Raw genomic sequence first — 20232 nt, forward strand, 5'->3', positions numbered from 1 at the left:
TGCTGACAACAAAATCACACAAAAATCATCAATGGAAATCAAATTTATTAACCAATGGAGGCCTGGATTTGGAGTCACCCCCAAAATTAAAGTGGAAAAACACACTACAGGCTGATCCAACTTTGATATAATGTCCTTAAAACAAGTCAAAATGAAGCTCAGTATTGTGTGTGGCCTCCACGTGCCTGTATGACCTCCCTACAATGCCTGGGCATGCTCCTGATGAGGTTGCGGATGGTCTCCCGTGGGATCTCCTCCCAGACCTGGACTAAAGCATCCGCCAACTCCTGGACAGTCTGTGGTGCAACGTGACGTTGGTGGATGGAGCGAGACATGATGTCCCAGATGTGCTCAATCGGATTCAGGTCTGGGGAATGAGCGGGCCAGTCCATAGCTTCAATGCCTTCATCTTGCAGGAACTGCTGACACACTCTAGTCACATGAGGTCTGGCATTGTCCTGTGTTAGGAGGAATCCAGGGCCAACCGCACCAGCATATGGTCTCACAAGGGTCTGAGGATCTCATCTCGGTACCTAATGGCAGTCAGGCTACCTCTGGTGAGCACATGGAGGGCTGTGCGGCCCTCCAAAGAAATGCCACCCCACACCATTACTGACCCACTGCCAAACCGGTCATGCTGAAGGATGTTGCAGGCAGCAGATTGCTCTCCACGGCGTCTCCAGACTCTGTCACTTCTGTCACATGTGCTCAGTGTGAACCTGCTTTCATCTGTGAAGAGCACAGGGCGCCAGTGGCGAATTTGCCAATCCTGGTGTTCTGTGGCAAATGCCAAGCGTCCTGCACGGTGTTGGGCTGTGAGCACAACCCCCATCTGTGGGCGGTCGAGCCCTCATACCACCCTCATGGAGTCGGTTTCTAACCGTTTGTGCAGAAACATGCACATTTGTGGCCTGCTGGAGGTCATTTTGCAGGGCTCTGGCAGTGCTCCTCCTGTTCCTCCTTGCACAAAGGAGGAGGTAACGGTCCTGCTGCTGGATTGTTGCCCTCCTATGGCTCCCTCCACATCTCCTGGTATCTGCTCCATGCTCTGGACACTGTGCTGACAGACACAGCTACCCTTCTTGCCACAGCTTGCACTGATGTGCCATCCTGGATGAACTGCACTACCTGAGCAACTTCTGTGGGTTGTACTGTAGACACCGCCTCATGCTACTGTACCTCTTGGGGTGAGAGCAATGGCAAAATGAAAAAGTGACCAAAACAACAGCCAAAAACTCCTTTATAGGCAATTAGCAAGATACCCCCTATCATTTCTACCAGTTGTCTGTTCCATTTGCACAATAGCAGGAGAAATTGATTCACATTCAGGGTTGCTTCATAACTGGACAGGTACATTTCACAGAAGTGTTATTGACTTGGAGTTACATTGTGTTGTTTAAGGGTTCCCTTTATTTTTTTGAGCAGTGTATGTTCAAAAGCAGCAGCAGCAGCATGGAGAGCATCATGTACTAGTACTGAGCAGTGTATCTCTAAATCCAGCACCAAGCACAGATAAGCCACTTATTAGAAACTACTGGTATAGGTTTGTATGTGTCCTTGCCTTTCTTTTTTACTCTGCTTCTCATTCCCCTCCTTCTTCATACCCCTTCCTCCTCCACAGACTTTAATAGGTAGCTATAATCTGACTCAGTGAGTTGGCAATCAAACTAATTTTAACCAAGATGGATTTGAGTTGCTTTTCAGAGTAAATGAGTTCATAATGCAAAGGGATAGAACAGCTTGCTGATACGTGGAAAAATAAACATATTGCTCTGATGATACATTATATATTTAATATATGTTTTGCTTCTTATATTCGATGGACTAATGAATTATGCAACGCTTATTGAAACATCATTGACCAGCAGAAGCAATGCCAGTGGAAGGGTTACAGAGCTCATCTGTATTTTTTGAAAGGATAGTGATACTTTAGTTAATAAAAGTATACTGGTAATGAGTAGTGACATATAAGCATTTTATTATAACTGGCTTTAATATAAAAGCAGTGATACTGCTTAGTAAGTAAACTTGACGCACCCCCTGGGCCGCGCGTGTGTGGGGATACCCGGAACTGGACCCGTTGCGGATGCTGGGGGTTGTAGTCCTCGTGTGGCGGGGACCCGGTCCCGTGGCTCAGGGTGGACAACTCAAATGACAGTCTCTAAACCGAATGTCCGACTACACCACCCGTGGTTTGCGGTCAGAATGAACGGCCGCTGCAGGGCAGACCGCTGAGGCTGGTGTTGGGAGTTCAGCGGGGGATAGTATAACTCCCCACGGGAGGAGTGTAGCCTCAGGGCAGCAAGTGAGGATGTAGGGGGTGATGGTGCGCGGGAGCAGCAGTAACGACACAGAGTCCTGGAATGCAGTCCAGGGTATTTACTCACAGTTCTTTATCCACGTTACTACAGCTGGTCATAACGTCCCTCGTCGCACTGTGCTCACCAGGTGAGGGGCTCGGCCTACTCCCTGATAACTTTGGAGCGTTTCACAGGACCCCCTTTTTGTGTGTCCTTTCTCTGGCCTGTCATACCCCGCCAATGACCTCGCTTCTGTCCGGCTACCTCGGGCCTTCTATGGTAAATAGTGTTGAGCCACCCCGGTAGTGTTCGAGTTCGGTTCGGTTAGTCGAACACCCGTATGTTCGCCGAACTGTTCGTCGAACTGTTTGTCGAACACCGTCGAACACCGTTAAAACCAATGGCAGGCAAACAAAAACACATAGAAACACATAGAAAACACCTTCAAAGGTGTCCAAAAGCTGACAAACTGCTCAGAAGACACAAATAACACAAGGAAAAGTGACAAGTACATATAGTCATGCGAAAAGAAAAGAGGTGGAGGAGTAAAAGGAGGGGGAGACACAGATATAGGCATGTCATGCTCTTCTAAAACCAAAAAAGTGCAAAGCCGACATGGCCAGTCCGTTCCTGCCCGTGCGACCTCCGTTTCGTCGGCTTTGTGCCAGAGCCGCGGTGGACCCTGACGGCCAGCCCCCCTCTCCCAATACTGGTGCCTGTCCGCTGGTGGTGTTAGAACTCTCCTGTTGGTTTTTTTCTAGTTTGCTGGTCACATGACCTTTTTTGCCTATTTAATCCAGCTCCGCCCTCCTGGCCTTGCTGGACTTCATTGTATTACTACTCTTGAGCTAGCTTGGTGCTCTGTTACCTTTCTCTGTTAGTTTTGCTAGGTCTTCTGTCCTCTATGTTCTATGTTGTGTGTTTGTCTTTTACTGCTACAATTTCTGCTAGGAGGTGTCCAACTTTATCCCAGTCCCTAGATCTTGTAGGGATCCCTCCCTTGCATCTATAGGTCTTCGTACAGACTAGCTGAGGACTTTAGCGGGTCTGATCGCAGGATCAGGTTCCCCGTTACATCGTAGGGATCCAGTTTAGTTCTATTGTAGGGACAGATCTCCTGTCTTTCCTTAGTGCTTGTAGCAGATCATAACAGTAAGTCCAGCCTAAAAAAAAAAAAAAAAAATTCTCTAAGGAAAGACCTCCAGTTTCCATCATGGTCTCGGTTCAAGATTTGGCTCAACGCTTGCAGGGACTCTCTCTGGAGGTGGCCGAGCTCCAACAACACGTGAGTAGCTGTTCTGGAGCACATTTTGTGGAGCCAAAGGAACGTCTGCCTGATCTATATTTTGGTGAACAACAAGATTTTTTTTCTTTTAAAAATGCTTGTTTTTTGTATTTTCGTTTAAGACCCAGATCCTCTGGCGATGAATCACAGCGCATAGGGTTCATAATGTCTCTTTTGCGCAAAGATCCTCAGGGATGGGCCTTTTCTCTCCAACCTAGTGATCCGTGCTTTAGATCAGTGGATAATTTTTTTTTCTGCTTTGGGTTTGTTGTACGATGATCCTGATCGTGTCTCATCTGTTGAGTCTGAATTGAGACATCTGAGGCAGGGATCAGGTAATGTGGAAAAATATTGTTCTCACTTCTGTCGGTGGTCTGCCCAGGTGGGGTGGAACGATTCAGCTTTGAAAAGTTTGTTTCTTGCAGGGCTAGGTGAAAGGGTTAAAGATTTGCTGATTGCTTATTCCACACCTGGAAACTTGCAGGAGGCAATGCAATTAGCTATACGGGTGGACAGGAGACTGCGTGCAAGGGTTAATGAGAGTAAGTCCTCTGCCATGTCAGCTCCGAGTCTTGAGAGGGTCTGTGCTGACAAAGGAGAGCCGATGGAGATTGGGGCGATGGCACCCCGCTCTCAGGAAAAAGACAGCAGGCTTTCCGGAGGTTTGTGCTTCTATTGCGGAAATTCTGGTCATTTCATTAAGAACTGTGTGCTTTGTATGAACAAAGAGAAAAAAAATGGTCAGTCATGCACGTATATCCTGTTTAAATATTAAGGGAGTATTCCTATCTGTTACTACCGCTGCTCAGGAAGAATTAATTGAATTTCAGGTATTTGTGGATTGTGGTTCTACTCTGAATGTGATTGATGGGGGATTCTTGGAAAAACTTAAATTAAAACCTAAACCTTTGTCATCCCCTATTGCTGTGGTTTCTGTTGATGGCTCTCACTTGAAGAGTGTTACTCACAAGGTCTGTGAATTTCCCCTCACTATTAATGGTATTCATCAAGAGAATTTGGATTTGGTAGTATTAAATAATTTGCCTTCTCCAGTAATTTTGGGGTTGCCCTGGTTAAAATTGCACAATCCTGTACTGGATTGGTCTACCAATGAAATTAAGTCCTGGAGCCCTAAATGTTATGACAAGTGTTGTAACGGACGTATTGCTGCGGTGGAAAAAGGGGAATTACCTGTACCTATTCAGGATTTTTGGAGAGTTTTTTCTGAGGAGGAGTCACAAATTTTGCCTCCCCATAGAGACAATGATTGTACCATTGAATTTGTCCCTGGAGCGACTCTTCCTAAAAGTCGTTTATTTAATCTTACCATTCCTGAGAGAAAGGCTTTGGAGGAATACATACAGACAAGCTTGGCCTCCAGTCACATTAGGCCTTCCAAGTCTCCTGTGGCTGTTGGATTTTTTTTTGTAAAAAAAAAAGATGGCAGTTTACGTCCTTGTCTGGACTTTCGTGAGATTAATAAAATTACTGTACGCAATCCTTAGCCACTGCCTTTGATTCCTGATTTGTTTAACCAGTTAGTGGGGGCCAAGTGGTTCTCTAAAATTGATCTCTGGGGGGCATACAATTTGTTGCGCATGAAGGAGGGTGATGAATGGAAGACTGCTTTTAACACTCCTGTGGGTCATTTTGAGAATCTGGTTATGCCTTTTGGTCTTACCAATGCTCCAGCATTTTTTCAGAATCCTATTAATGACATCCTTAGACCTTTGATCGGCAAAAATATGGTTGTGTATTTGGATGACATTCTGATTTATTCGCCTGATCTGGAGTCTCATTGGCGGAGCGTACTTGAGGTTTTACAGTTATTAATGGACAATTCGCTTTTTGCTAAGCTAGAGAAATGTGAGTTCGCTGTACAGAGAATTAGTTTTTTGGGTTACATTATCTCCAGTGAAGGTTTTGAGATGGACCCGGTGAAAGTTCAAGCTGTGCAGGAATGGCCTAGGCCTATTGGTTTGAAATCGATACAGTGGTTTTTGGGTTTCGCCAATTATTACAGAAAATTCATAAAAAAAATTTTTATTATTGTCAAACCGATGACCGATCTCACCAGGAAAGGTGCTAATGCGGTTCAGTGGACTTATGAGGCCATTGAAGCTTTTGTGTTTCTAAAGGAGAGGTTCACCTCTGCTCCCATCCTTATGCAGCCTGATGTGACTAAGCCGTTTTTGGTTGAGGTTGATGCTTCTTCTGTGGTGGTCGGTGCGGTGTTTTCTCAGGAAAGCAAGGATGGAGTACATCCCTGTGCCTTTTTTTCAAAAAAAATTTCTGAGACTGAACTTAATTACGATATTGATAATCGGGAATTGCTGGCTATTAAACTCGCATTCGAACACTGGCGTCATCTCTTGGAAGGTGCTGAATTTCCCATTCAGGTTTTCACTGATCATAAAAATCTGATCTATCTTGATGCTGCCAAGCGCTTGAATGCCCGTCAGGCTAGGTGGGCACTTTTTTTCTCGCGGTTTAATTTTTTCGTTACTTACATCCCGGGTACCAAGAATGTTAAAGCGGATGCTTTGTCTCGCAGCTTTTCTCCCATGGTCGGTGCTGAGGAGGAGGAGGAGAGCATTTTACAAGATGGTGTTGTGATTGCTGCTTTGGACTCCGTTTTGGAGGATGAGATTCTTAAAGCTCAGGAGAATGCCCAATCTAACACTCCCCATGGGAGGTTGTTTGTGCCTAGGACTTTTAGCAGAGATTTGTTGTTGAGTGTCATGAGTCTCGGTTGGCAGGTCATCCAGGAATTTCTGAGACCAGGAGACTTGTGGGTCGCAGTTTTTGGTGGCCTAGATGGCAGAAGGAAGTCATTAAGTGGGTGCGTCAATGTACTGTGTGTGCTAGATCTAAGTCTTCGCATGCTCCTGCTGCGGGGTTGCTTTGCCCTCTGGAGGTTCCTAGTGCACCTTGGACACATCTGGCTATGGACTTTATTACTGACCTTCCCCCCTCTGAAGGTTTCACGGTCATTTGGCTGGTCGTGGACCGTTTTAGCAAGATGTGTCACTTGGTTCCCTTCATCAAACTGCCTTGCGCTAAGACACTCGCCAAGGCCTTTGTCAAGGAAATTGTCAGACTACATGGTGTTCCTACTGACATTGTTTCTGATAGGGGACCTCAGTTCGTGGCTCGTTTTTGGCATGCCTTTTGTGACAGGTTGGGAGTTCATTTGTCGTTTTCATCCGGATATCATCCTGAGTCTAATTGCCAGACAGAAAGGAAGAACCAGGATGTTGAGCAGTTCTTGCGTTGTTTTGTGGCAGACAATCAAGAGGGGTGGTCTGAGTTTCTGCCACTTGCTGAATTTGCTCTTAACAACCATACATCCTCTTCTGCTGGGTGTTCGCCTTTTTTTTGTTGTTCTGGGAGACATCCGTCTTTTGGGTCATTCTCCAAATTGGTATCGGCTGTGCCTGAGGAGGAGAGTTTTACCGGTGATTTGGAGAGAGTTTGGACGGATGTGCGTGATAATCTTCAGGAGGCTAACAAAAAATCTAAGAGGTACTTTGATAGGAAACGGCAAGAGGTTTCGTTTACTATTGGTGACATGGTTTGGCTGTCCTCTAAGAATCTGCGATTGAGGATTCCTTCTAAAAAATTGGGTCCCAAGTTTGTAGGGCCCTTTAATGTGCTTCAGATAGTTAACCAATCTGCTGTTAGGTTGGAGGTTCCTACCTCCTGGAAGATTAATCCGGTGTTTCATGTTTCTCTGTTGAAAAGAGCTGATCTGTCAGTTGGTGACGCCTCTGCCACTGTTCCTCCGGTGGTGGAGGACGGGGATTATGAAATTTCCCGCATCCTAAATTCTAGACGGTAAAGAGGGAGTTTGCAGTATCTCGTCGCTTGGAAGGGTTTCGGACCCGAGGATAACTCATGGGTGAGGGCGGATGATGTTTCTGCTTCCAGACTTGTCAGAGCGTTTCACGGGAGGTTTTGTGATAAACCCGGGCCCCAGGGGATCCGGAGGATCCTCTTAGAAGAGGGGGTACTGTTAGAACTCTCCTGTTGGTTTTTTTCTAGTTTGCTGGTCACATGACCTTTTTTGCCTATTTAATCCGGCTCCGCCCTCCTGGCCTTGCTGGGCTTCATTGTATTACTACTCTTGAGCTAGATTGGTGCTCTGTTACCCTTCTCTGTTAGTTTTGCTAGGTCTTCTGACCTCTATGTTCTATGATGTGTGTTTGTCTTTTACTGCTACAATTTCTGCTAGGAGGTGTCCAACTTTATCCCAGTCCCTAGATCTTGTAGGGATCCCTCCCTTGCATCTATAGGTCTTCGTACAGACTAGCTGAGGACTTTAGCGGGTCTGATCGCAGGATCAGGTTCCCCGTTACATCATAGGGATCCAGTTTAGTTCTATTGTAGGGACAGATCTCCTGTCTTTCCTTAGTGCTTGTAGCAGATCATAACAGGTGGGTCAAGCGAGCCCCACTGCGGTGGAGGCAGGTCTAATCTTTTTAATTTAAATTGTCTCTCTAATTTGAATGAATGCACTTTAAATACTTTTACAAGGATCTATTGGAAGGCAAGTCTCATGCCAGTAGCCGCGTAATTCCAGCTCCAGTAGCGTTCACTAAAGCTGCTGCAGTTAAAAAGCTTTTATAAGGATCGAGCTCGGCGGTCCACCGCAAGGCGTCCTACCGCCAGTCCCAGCCCCTATGCCTTGGGATGCCTCCCCAATGCTCTTCACTGAGTGTCCCGGGGGCCCGAACCATTTCCTTTGAAAAAATTAAGAGTCCAAACTACAGGTGGTGTAGCTTGCTTAACAGCTGGGATAATCCGCTGACTAGCAGACACTGCTACTAGGCACAAAGTATTTCCTGGGCTAGATGCAGTTAAAAATTTGTAATTAGATACTCTCGTTGGATGCTGAGAAAGAATTCCATAGAGTCTCCTGGCACGCCATATATTATTCTCTTAAAAAACTTGGGGTAGGGGTCTAGGGGACCCTTTTATAGGCAAAATCTCGGCCCTGTATCGCAATACGTCACCTAGGCTGAAGATAAATGGAATATTTTCATCACCTTTCATAATCACCAATGGGACAAGGCAGGGATGTCCTCTGTCCCCTCTCTTATACATCCTAATGACGGAGCACCTGCTCTCATCAATTTGCCATAACCCCAATATTAGGTGGATTGAGGTGGGAGGCACCGAGTGCAAGTGCTCTGCATTTGCTGATGATGTCCTAGTATATATCACTCAATCACACACATCCATCCCTGCTGTTATGGCTGATCACTTTGTTACATGGTCAAATTTTAAAATCAATGCAGCGAAGTCTGAGGCCCTTGATGTCTCCCTCCCCAAATCCATACAGGATTCCATCCAGTCCAACTTTCCCTTTGCCTGACCCTCATAGGTTATCAAATACTTAGGAATTCCTATTCATTGAGACTAGTGTTGAGCGAACATGCTCGACACTGCTCGGTACTCGCCCGAGCATCACGCTACTCGGGATGTTCGGCGATTTCCGGGTTACTCGGGCGGGAGCTCGGGTCTCCGCCCTGCATGTTTGGCGCTCTTTACAGAGCCAATGAACATGCAGGGATTGCCAGCCAGTCACTGTAATGCTGCAGCCATGTTGGTTGTGGGCATTACAATGATTGGCTGGCCGCACGGCGTCACCTCGAGTATTTAAAACGGGGCGCCGCCATCTTGGACACAGTCGCTCCGGATTAGACAGTGTAGGGACAGCGCTGCTGATTTAGGGAGAGATATAAACTGCGAAATAGTTAGTGTAGGGTCTGTAAAGGCTGCCAGAACAAACAAACAGTCCTTTTCAGGACTAATATCCATCCCAGATACAAGGCAGGCAGGCTGTATAGGAGGCACAGTGGTTATACCAGCAAATGCTGCATTACAGTCCTGTTTGCTCCTGTTGCTGAAATTGCTGGACTTAGCACCAGGTGTTGGGGGCCAGGAAAAATCCTTTTTTTTTCATCTAAATCCTCCTTTTTTTTTCCTCCTTCACACTGTACAAATACCCGTCTTATTAACCTTTTGGTGTGTCCCCCCCTCCCCCCCCCAAAAAAAAGCGTGTCTCTGATTTTTCAGACACAAACATAACTGTTGAAAATAGTCTGGTGTAGGCTAGAGAAACAGAAGTGTTGTTTTGCACTTCCACGGTTCAAACCTCTGTATTATCCATTTTGGGCCATTTGTATCTAAAAAAGAAAAACTGTTTGAGTATGTCGCTCACTGTTCAGCCGCAAATATCTCTATTTAAAAAAGTGTGGTATACCCCAGTAAACAATAACTGTGGTTTTGCCATCCCATGGTAAAAAATCTCTATTATTCAGGTTTTGGTAGTTTTTTCCGTAAAGAAAAACAGTAGTGTCTCCTGACTGTTGTGACACAAAAATATATCTGTTGAAAATAGTCTTGTGTAGGCCCGATATCCCAGTGTGGTTTCGCAGTTCCACGGGTCAAATCGCTGTACTATCCAGTTTTGGGCCTTTGGTATCTAAAAAAAAAGCAGTTTGAGTGTGTCGCTGTAATGCACACGCCCGTGCTGAGCGGCGTGTGCGTGTGATTCCACTGGACCGTGCCGGAGAGTGATTGCCTGGAGGGGCGTAACTAGATATTCACCCGATCCGACCAGGGTCGCACGACAGCATACGACGCCAGTGCACCAAGGAGGAACCGAGCAGAGGGACCAGGTGCTACTCCAGGACAGACCCCGGACACGGCTGTTGACCCACACAGGGGAACACAGGAACAGACTGGTTAGGCTGGCGCACTGACTGGTGGGTATAGGCAGGCATGACTGGTATGCAGGCAGGCGGGTATGCAGGCAGGGGGGTACAGGCAAGCACAGCTAGAGTGCAGACAGGGAGGCACTAGCAGGTAGGAACACTGGCGGGATAGGACCCAGTACACACTGGGACTCAGGAACAATACAGGCAGAGGGGTACAGGCAAGCACAGCTAGAGTGCAGACAGGGAGGCACTAGCAGGTAGGGACACTGGCGGGATAGGACCCAGTACACACTGGGACTCTGGAACAGAACCACAGATGTGGCGGACAAACTCAGCAGAGTGAGGCCGCCCAGAGAGGTGAGCGAGAACAGGGCAGGACAAGACCGCCAGGAGCGGTGAGCAAAGGGTCAGAGCTGAGCGAGACTGCCGGAGCAGTGAGCAAGACTAAAGCAGGACGAGACCGCCTGGAGCGGTGAGCAAGAGTGGAGCAAGACTGCCGGAGCAGTGAGCAAAATGGTCAGAGCGGAGCAAGGCTGCCGGAGCAGCGAGCAAAGGAGTCAGAGCAGGCTAGAACCGCCGGAGCGGTAAGCAAGGAGTCAGAGCAGGCTAGAACCGCCGGAGCGGTGAGCAAAGGAGTCAGAGCAGGCTAGAACCGCCGGAGCAGTGAGCAAAGGAGTCAGAGCAGGCTAGAACCGCCGGAGCGGTGAGCAAAGGAGTCAGAGCAGGCTAGAAACGCCGGAGCGGTGAGCAAAGGAGTCAGAGCAGGCTAGAACCGCCGGAGCGGTGAGCAAAGGAGTCAGAGCAGGCTAGAACCACCGGAACGGTGAGCAAAGGAGTCAGAGCAGGCTAGAACCGCCGGAGTGGTGAGCAAAGGAGTCAGAGCAGGCTAGAACCGCCGGAGCGGTGAGCAAAGGAGTCAGAACAGGCTAGAACCGCCGGAGCAGTGAGCAAAGGAGTCAGAGCAGGCTAGAACCACCGGAGCGGTGAGCAAAGGAGTCAGAGCAGGCTAGAACCGCCGGAGCGGTGAGCAAAGGAGTCAGAGCAGGCTAGAACCGCCGGAGCGGTGAGCAAAGGAGTCAGAGCAGGCTAGAACCGCCGGAGCGGTGAGCAAAGGAGTCAGAGCAGGCAAGGCTGAGCAGGGGGGACAGGGCTCTGTTCACACGGAATAGACAGGAAGGGAAAGGCAGAGCCAGATACCCACAGGGTACTTGCAGTGAAGTAGCGAGTGGACCAGAAACTCACAAACGGGAGTACAGAGACAACAAGCAGGAGTTAGGTACGAGTTCAGACTCTGCAGAAAAAGGAAGGGAACGGACATAGAGGCAAAACAGGTGAAGGATAGGAGAGAGTTCAGACTGGAACTGAGTGTACGGAGGAGACCGACACTGCAGCGGAATACAGGAGCGGGTCTGGAAATACGGCCCCCAGAGAGGCAGGACGAACAGGCAAGGAGCGTGTTCAGACAGGACAGACAAGATACAGGAGCGGGTCTAGGTAATCGGCCCCTAGAAGGCGGGAGGAACAGGCTAGGAGCGTGTTCAGACAGTACAGACAAGATACAGGAGCGGGTCTAGGTAATCGGCCCCTAGAAGGCAGGAGGAACAGGCTAGGAGCGTGTTCAGACAGGACAGACAAGATACAGGAGCGGGTCTAGGTAATCGGCCCCTAGAAGGCAGGAGGAACAGGCTAGGAGCGTGTTCAGACAGGCCTGGAAAAACAGCCTCCAGGATAGGCAGACAAGAGAACACAGAACGGGACCTGGCACCTTCAGAGTGCAAGCACACACTGAATGAAACACTATGCTCAGGCAGGGAATGATTGGAGCAGCTGAGCTATATACCAGGTGACAGACAGCAATAGGCTGAGGACGCACAAGGGGTGTGACCCACAGCAGGCACAAAAAGCAGGAAGTGATCGGGCGCCGCCCTTAAGCAGCAGAAACAGACACAAACAGACAGCATGGAGGGAAGCCAGAGAGACATTCTGGACAGGAGATCAAGTGCGCGCTCTTGCACAGTGGGAGATGGACCACTATGCAAGGACGCCGCCAGGTATGTTACAGTCGCTCACTGTTCAGCCGCAAATATCTCTATTTAAAAAAGTGTGGTATACCCCAGTAAACAATAACTGTGGTTTTGCCATCCCACGGTAAAAAATCTCTATTATTCAGCTTTTGGTAGTTTTTTCCGTAAAGAAAAACAGTAGTGTCTCCTGACTGTTGTGACACAAAAATATATCTGTTGAAAATAGTCTTGTGTAGGCCCGACATCCCAGTGTGGTTTCGCAGTTCCACGGGTCAAATCGCTGTACTATCCAGTTTTGTGCCTTTGGTATCTAAAAAAAAAGCCGTTTGAGTGTGTCGCTCACTGTACAGCCGCAAATATCTCTATTTAAAAAAGTGTGGTATACCCCAGTAAACAATAACTGTGGTTTTCCTCTTCCACGGTTCTAATCTACTCTTTATTACCCTTTTTCCATTGATAGTGCAAGTGTAAGCTATTTTACTTCATTTACAATGGGCAAGGTGCTTGGCAAGGGACGTGGAAGTGGACGTTCTGGTGATGGTTCGTGCAGAGGACGGGGCCGTGGCCAAGGTTAAAATGTGCCACAACCAACAGCCACATCTTCTTGCTCCCACTTCTTGACCGAATTACTAGGGAAGCACAGAACAACACCAGCATTGGATAGCAGATAATACTTCCAGTTACCTGGGCACCACCACCTCCGGTCTGTCTTCCACACGGTCAACTCTTAGTAGCCGTGAGTCTCGAGCGCATACTCCTCCTCACCCTGATGCTCCTTCCTCCCACCATACCGAGTGTCGTCAGACAGCAACTGATCCCACACTTGGACACTCTGAAGAGCTGTTCACTGGTCCATTTCCATATTTGGGCCCCTCGCCTGATACGCTTGAAGTGGTGGAAGAGGAGATCCCATGTTGCGATGCCCAAATATTTGAACAGCCACGGCCACAGGAAGTCGACGTTGGCAATCTGTCACAAGAGGTGGACGATGACGAGACACAATTGCCAGGAAGCGAAGAGGAGGATCGTGGTGCGCATGTGGAAGAGGAGGAGGTGGTGGATGATCTAGTAACTGACCCAACGTGGAAGGAGGACATGCAGAGTGAGGCCAGCAGCACACAGGGGGAGGGAGGCGGAGTACCCCAACAGGCAGGAAGAAGCAGTGTGGTGTCCGCAGACAGAAGGCATTCAACCGTTCCCCGTAACACCAACACGAGGCACGTTGCCAGTACAAGCGGTAGGTCTTCCAGAGTCTGGAATTTTTTTAAAGACTCTGCTGATAACCCCAAAAAGGCCATATGTTCCACCTGCCATGCCAGCATCAGCAGGGGTGACAAAACTACCAGCCTGACCACCACCAGCATGATCAGGCACATGGCAGCAAAGCACCCGACTTTGTGGGGCGAAACCCAGGGTCCACGACCAGTGTCAGCGGGTGTCACCACTGCTTCTTCCACTGTTGTGCGTGCAATAGAACCCCCTGTTGTGTGTGCAAGGCAATCCCCTGTCCATACTGCATGTAAAGATGCTCCCTCCTCTCAGTCTTCACTTGTTATGGCAGTTTCTCAAGAAACAGCATCAACGTCCACGTCCACGTCCCACCGCAGCGTTCAATTGTCCATATCCCAGACCTTTGAACGAAAGCGGAAATTCACTGCTAACGCCCCACAGGCCACAGTCCTAAATTCGCACATTTCACGACTGCTTGCATTGGAAATGCTGCCTTTTAGGCTGATGGAGACGGAATCCTTCCGCAATCTTATGGCGGTGGCCGTCCCTCGGTACTCGGTCCCCAGCCGACACTATTTTGCCCGGTGTGCCATCCCCGCACTACACAAGCACGTGTCCCAAAGCATCTGCCGTGCCCTCAACAACGCAGTTACAAGGAGAGTCCACCTGACAACGGACACGTGGACAAGTGCTTGTGGCCATGGACGGTACATCTCTCTGACGGCACACTAGGTAAGCATAGTGGAAGCCGGGACCCAGTCGGACCTTGGGACGGAACACATCCTCCCCACACCGAGGATTGCGGGCCCTATGTCAGTCAGAGTTGCCCCCACAGTGTACAGCTCCTGCGCATCCTCCTCCTCCTCCTCCTCATGTTCAGCCTCCATCTCAGATATCACCACATCAGTTACAAGCTGGAAGCATTGCAGTACTGCCTCCGCCAAGCGGCAACAGGCTGTGCTGAAACTCATAAGCTTAGGTGATAAACCTCACACTGCTTGTGAGTTGTGGACAGCTATGAAAGAGCAAGCAGATCTGTGGCTGAGACCTACATCCCGGCACAGTCGGGTGTGACAATGGCCGTAACCTGGTGGCGGCTGGTGGCGGCTCTGAGGCGAGGTGAGATCACACACGTACCATGCCTGGCTCATGTGCTTAATCTCGTGGTTCAGCGGTTTCTTAAATCGCACCCCGAGTTGCTAGATCTGCTCGTCAAAGTACGCCGCCTGTCAGCTCATTTTCGGCTACAGCTTCCGCCGCCCTTGCTGTGTTGCAGCAGCGTTTGCAGCTTCCGGCACACCGACTGGCGTGTGATGTCCCCACACACTGGAACTCTACCCTCCACATGTTGCAAAGGATTTGTGAGCAGAAGAGAGCAGTTGTGGAGTACCATCTGCAACAAGGCCGTCGATATTCAGGTCAGACTCCACACTTAAGACCTCAGGAGTGGTCCTGGATGTCTGACATATGTACCATCCTGACAAACTTTGAGGAGGCCACCAAGATGGTGAGTGGCGATGACGCCATCATTAGTGTCAGCATCCCACTTGTCTGTCTTTTGCAACGCTCTCTGCAGAGAATTAAAGAGGAGGCATTGCAGCCAGAGTATGATGAGATGGATCAAGAAGCCGTAGTGGGCGATTACTCACAGCCCAGCCTCATCTCATCCCAATGTGCATTGGTGGACAATGAGGGAGAGGAGGAGGAGGAGGAGGAGGAGGAAGAACAGGAGCTGCTATCATGCGTTGTAGACAGTAGTACCTGTACAAGTGTCATACCGTCGGTTCAGCGTGGGTGGCCTGAGGACACGGGGGAGGAGGAAGAGGAGGAGGAGGAGGAGAGCATGGTCAGTCGTCATCTTGGTGAGGACACGGAAATCTTGCCCGTTACCAGTCTTGCACGCATGGCTGACTTTATGTTACGCTGCCTTAGCCGTGACCCTCGCGTTGTCAAAATGTTGGGTGACAGTCATTACTGGTTGGCGACACTTGTAGACCCCTGCTACAAGGAGAACTTTCACTCTCTTATTCCTGAGGTGGAGAGGTCTACAAAAATGGGGCAATACCAGAAGGCCCTTGCTGCAGAACTCTTAAAAAAATTCCCATCTGTTCGTTGCCCAACCAAGGCGTACAGGCGAGAGAGATGCAACTCCAATCCAGCAGAGGCAGGGGAACACTGTCAACGTTCTGAGACAGTTTTCTGACAACCGCCCAGCTTACAGGCCCTGAGGCACGGGGTACTCTCACAAGGAGTGGAAAGTTTCAAAAGATGGTGAGGGAGTACCTTGCCGATCGCACCATCGTCCTCCGTGATTCCTCTGTGCCTTTTAATTATTGGGTATCCAAGCTGGACACTTGGAATGAAATCGCTCTGTACGCCTTGGAGGTCCTGGCCTGCCCTGCTGCTAGCGAGTTATCGGAGCGTGTTTTTAGTTCCGCTGGGGGAATTATAACTGATAAGCGCGCTCGCCTGTCAACTGACAATGCTGACAAGCTGACCCTTATCAAAATGAACAAGGGCTGGATTGGGCCAGACTTCTCATCACCACCAAATGACAGCAGAGTAACATAAAGTGAAATCCACTGTGTTATTTCGGGAGGTGTATTCACATGCACCGCTTCACACCCACACATGGGTATACGCTTCTTCGTTTCGGCTGTTTGATCTTCTTCTCCTTATTCTCAGCCTCCACCACCACTATACCACCAGGGTGCCAGCATTGCAAGTTCCTCCGTCCTTATTTTTGGCAGCTTTTGCTTGCAAGGCATAAGCAAATACTATGGGACACCCACTCCCCAATAATGGGACTTATGTTTGTAATATGCTGTACTGCATGGCTCTTGTAAGGGGCATTGCAAGTTGCTCCATCCTAATTTTTGGCAGCTTTTGCTGGGAAAGAATAAGCAAATGCTATGGGACACCCACTCCCCAATAATGGGACTTATGTTTGTAATATGCTGTACTGCATGGCTCTTGTAAGGGGCATTGCAAGTTGCTCCGTCCTAATTTTTGGCAGCTTTTGCTGGGAAAGAATAAGCAAATGCTATGGGACACCCACTCCCCAATAATGGGACTTATGTTTGTAATATGCTGTACTGCATGGCTCTTGTAAGGGGCATTGCAAGTTGCTCCATCCTAATTTTTGGCAGCTTTTGCTGGGAAAGCATAAGCAAATACTATGGGACACCCACTCCCCAATAATGGGACTTATGTTTGTAATATGCTGTACTGCATGGCTCTTGTAAGGGGCATTGCAAGTTGCTCCATCCTAATTTTTGGCAGCTTTTGCTGGGAAAGCATAAGCAAATAATATGGGACACCCACTCCCCAATAATGGGACTTATGTTTGTAATATGCTGTACTGCATGGCTCTTTTAAGGGGCATTGCACGTTGCTCCGTCCTAATATTTGGCAGCTTTTGCTGGGAAAGCATAAGCAAATACAATGGGACACCCACTCCCCAATAATGGGACTTATGTTTGTAATATGCTGTACTGCATGGCTCTTGTAAGGGGCATTGCAAGTTGCTCCGTCCTAATTTTTGGCAGTTTTTGCTGGGAAAGCATAAGCAAATACTATGGGACACCCACTCCCCAATAATGGGACTTATGTTTGTAATATGCTGTACTGCATGGCTCTTTTAAGGGCATTGCACGTTGCTCCGTCCTAATATTTGGCAGCTTTTGCTGGGAAAGCATAAGCAAATACTATGGGACACCCACTCCCCAATAATGGGACTTATGTTTGTAATATGCTGTACTGCATGGCTCTTGTAAGGGGCATTGCAAGTTGCTCCGTCCTAATTTTTGGCAGCTTTTGCTTGGAAAGCATAAGCAAATACCATGGGACACCCACTCCCCAATAATGGGACTTATGTTTGTAATATGCTGTACTGCATGTGACGCGCCCCCTGAGCCGTGTGTACACGTGTGTGGGATACCCGGTGCCGGGTCTCTGGGGTCTGTAGTCTCCGTGGCGGTGACCCGGTCCCGTGGCTCAGGCTGGTCAAACCAGTGGCAGTCTTTCTTAGGTTTTGAGGTTAATTGTCCGACTGCGCCACCCGGGGATTGCGGTCAGGGAGTACCACCGCTGCGAGGCAGACCGCTGAGGCTGGTGTTGTGTGCGCAGCATAGAATGGGATAACTCCCCTCGGGAGGAGTATAGCCTCAGGGCAGTGAGTGTGGATGATGGGGGTGATGGTGCACAAGCGCAGCAGGAATGACTCAGAGTCTTTGCAGTGCAGTTCAGGGTCTTTACTGATAATTATAAGGTAGACCCTCCCGGGAGTACTGGCTAGCATAAGAGGCCTGGTCAGTCTGTGAGCAAGCAAGAGTTCCCCTGGCCAGGTGGAGTTATAGGCCTCCCCGTCTGTCTGCACTCTTCCTGGCTACCATGCTGTAAGCGGGTAGAAGTAGCCCACGTCCCTGAGTGTACCGTGTAGTGCTCACCCGTATGGCTGGTGACTTGGGGCCTTCTGTTAGCCTCCGCTCCACTACGGAGGTGCTGGTCCCTTGCTTGTGACTGAGCCTCCGGGCTTCTATGGCCAGAGGACCTGAAATCCCATGCCGGCTGGTTTCTGCTGCTGGATATATACACAGCTTCGGACTCCTGTGTCCGGTTCCTATTGTCTTCTGCCAGGGCGAGCTCTGCTCAGCTTCCAGCCCCTGGTCTTTAGCTCCTAGCTCCTACAGAGCTCCTTGCTGTTACTTTCCCTTGCTCTCACTCTGATTCTGACTGTTCTCTGACTTACTCAACCCTGCCCCAGATCCAGTTTATAAGGGCAGAATTCTCCCCTCCCAGGACTGGGGCAGGAGGATGTTGCATGTTTAAGGGATCCTGACCTGGAAACCTCCCACTTGCTCTCCGACGTAATATCTCTATTACTGTGGTGACCAGACCCCTGGGGTGCCACACATGGCTCTTGTAAGGGGCATTGCAGTTCCTCATAATTTTTGGAAAGCCTTCCATTCACTGCTTAGGCCAACAGTGCACGGGAGACCCAGTTGCTATAAATGGAAAAAAAGGTTTAGTTAACGCCCTCTGACCTCCATGTCATTTCCAAGGGGCATTGGAGTGGCTCGAAATTTTTGGTAGGCATTGCACTCACTGTATGCCCTATAACTGTGTAGCCGAACCGCTCCTTTTGTTACAGAAACATATCCTACAAGACATATCTGGTTGACTGGCCTGATATTGATGTGAATGGTCCCTGTTCCTCCTGCTCTTTCTCCTTTGCCACTACCTCATTCATCATTTATCACCTGAAGCTTTGTTTTAACGGGAGTCATAGAACTTGGATAGTAGCAGGAAAACATCCAGCAATCCTCGGAGGAGGTAAGATATGTGCCAAAACGCTGACCACCTCAGGCCTAGCCACTACTACATACATGCACTTGCATTACAACAAAACAAAGCAGATGCTAACTTCTATCATCCTCATCATGCTCCTCACCTTGGCACTCTCAACTCCCCTGATGGAGAAGCCAGGGCCCACCGGAGGAGTCTGATAGTCCGGTGGGCTCGGCCAATGCTGCCCTAAAGCAGGCCAGGCTAAGAAAAGTGTGGGAAAGGTTACCGGGACAAATAGGGGTGGCTGGGGACCGAGTATGGACACCCGGCCACCCCCTGGAGGCTGGGGAGCAAGCGGGGACACCCGGCCACCAGGCGGCTGGGGACTGAGTATGGATAACAGGCCGCCGACACAGCCATGGCGTGGTGGCCAGATTCCGCCTCCACATGCCTAAAAGGCCCAATTTAAAGTTCAAGCAAGCAAGCAGTATGGTATTGCAGCCTGGGGGTGGGTGGGTGGCAGGCTGCATACTTGCGCTTGCATTGCAAGGAATGGGATAGGTACAATTGAACACTGCCCTGGGACAAGGACTTGAATGGGGATAGTTGCAAGTCTGAAACGACAGGTGCAAGGTGGGAGGCATCTTTGCATGTACCATGAACAGGGGTTTGGCATGCACACACTACAGCGGAATAGGCTCTCCTTCCAACTAAATGCACTGGGGAGGGCACAGGTAATGTTTTGGTATACGCGCTTAATCTTATGTATAAGGTACACCAGGACAAATATGGGCGGCTGGGGACTGAGTATGGATACCTCGCTGCCGAAGCAGCCATGAGGTAGTGGCCAGCTTCGGCCTCCTCCAAACTAAAAGGCCCCATTTCAAGTGCAAGCTAGCAGTATGGAATTGCAGTCTGGGGGTGGGTTGGTGGCAGGCTGCACACTTACACTTGCATTAAAAGAAAACATAGCAGATGCTAACTTCTGTCATCATCATCATGCTCCTCACCTTGGCACTCTCAACTCCACCGATGGAGAAGTCAGGGCCCACGGGAGGAGTCAGGTTCTCTGGTGGGCTCATCCAATGCTGCCTAAAGCAGGCCAGGCTAAGAAAAGTGTGTGGGGGGATGTTCCAAGGAGAAATAGGGGCGGCTGGGGACCGTTTATGGACCATCGGCTGCCCCCAGGCGGCTGGGGACCGTGTGTGGACACCCGGCCGCGGGGCAGCTGGGGACAGAGTATGGACACCCGGCCGCCGGGCGGCTGGGGACTGAGTATGGATTCCAGGCCGCCAACACAGCCATAATGTGGTGGCCAGATTCCGCCTCCACATGCCTAAAAGGCCCAATTTCAAGTTCAAGCAAGCAAGCAGTATGGT

Source organism: Phyllobates terribilis, unplaced genomic scaffold (genome assembly GCF_046119375.1).
Source record: "Phyllobates terribilis strain yellow unplaced genomic scaffold, ASM4611937v1 Scaffold_1__5_contigs__length_1240528914, whole genome shotgun sequence".
NCBI lineage: Eukaryota > Metazoa > Chordata > Amphibia > Anura > Dendrobatidae > Phyllobates > Phyllobates terribilis.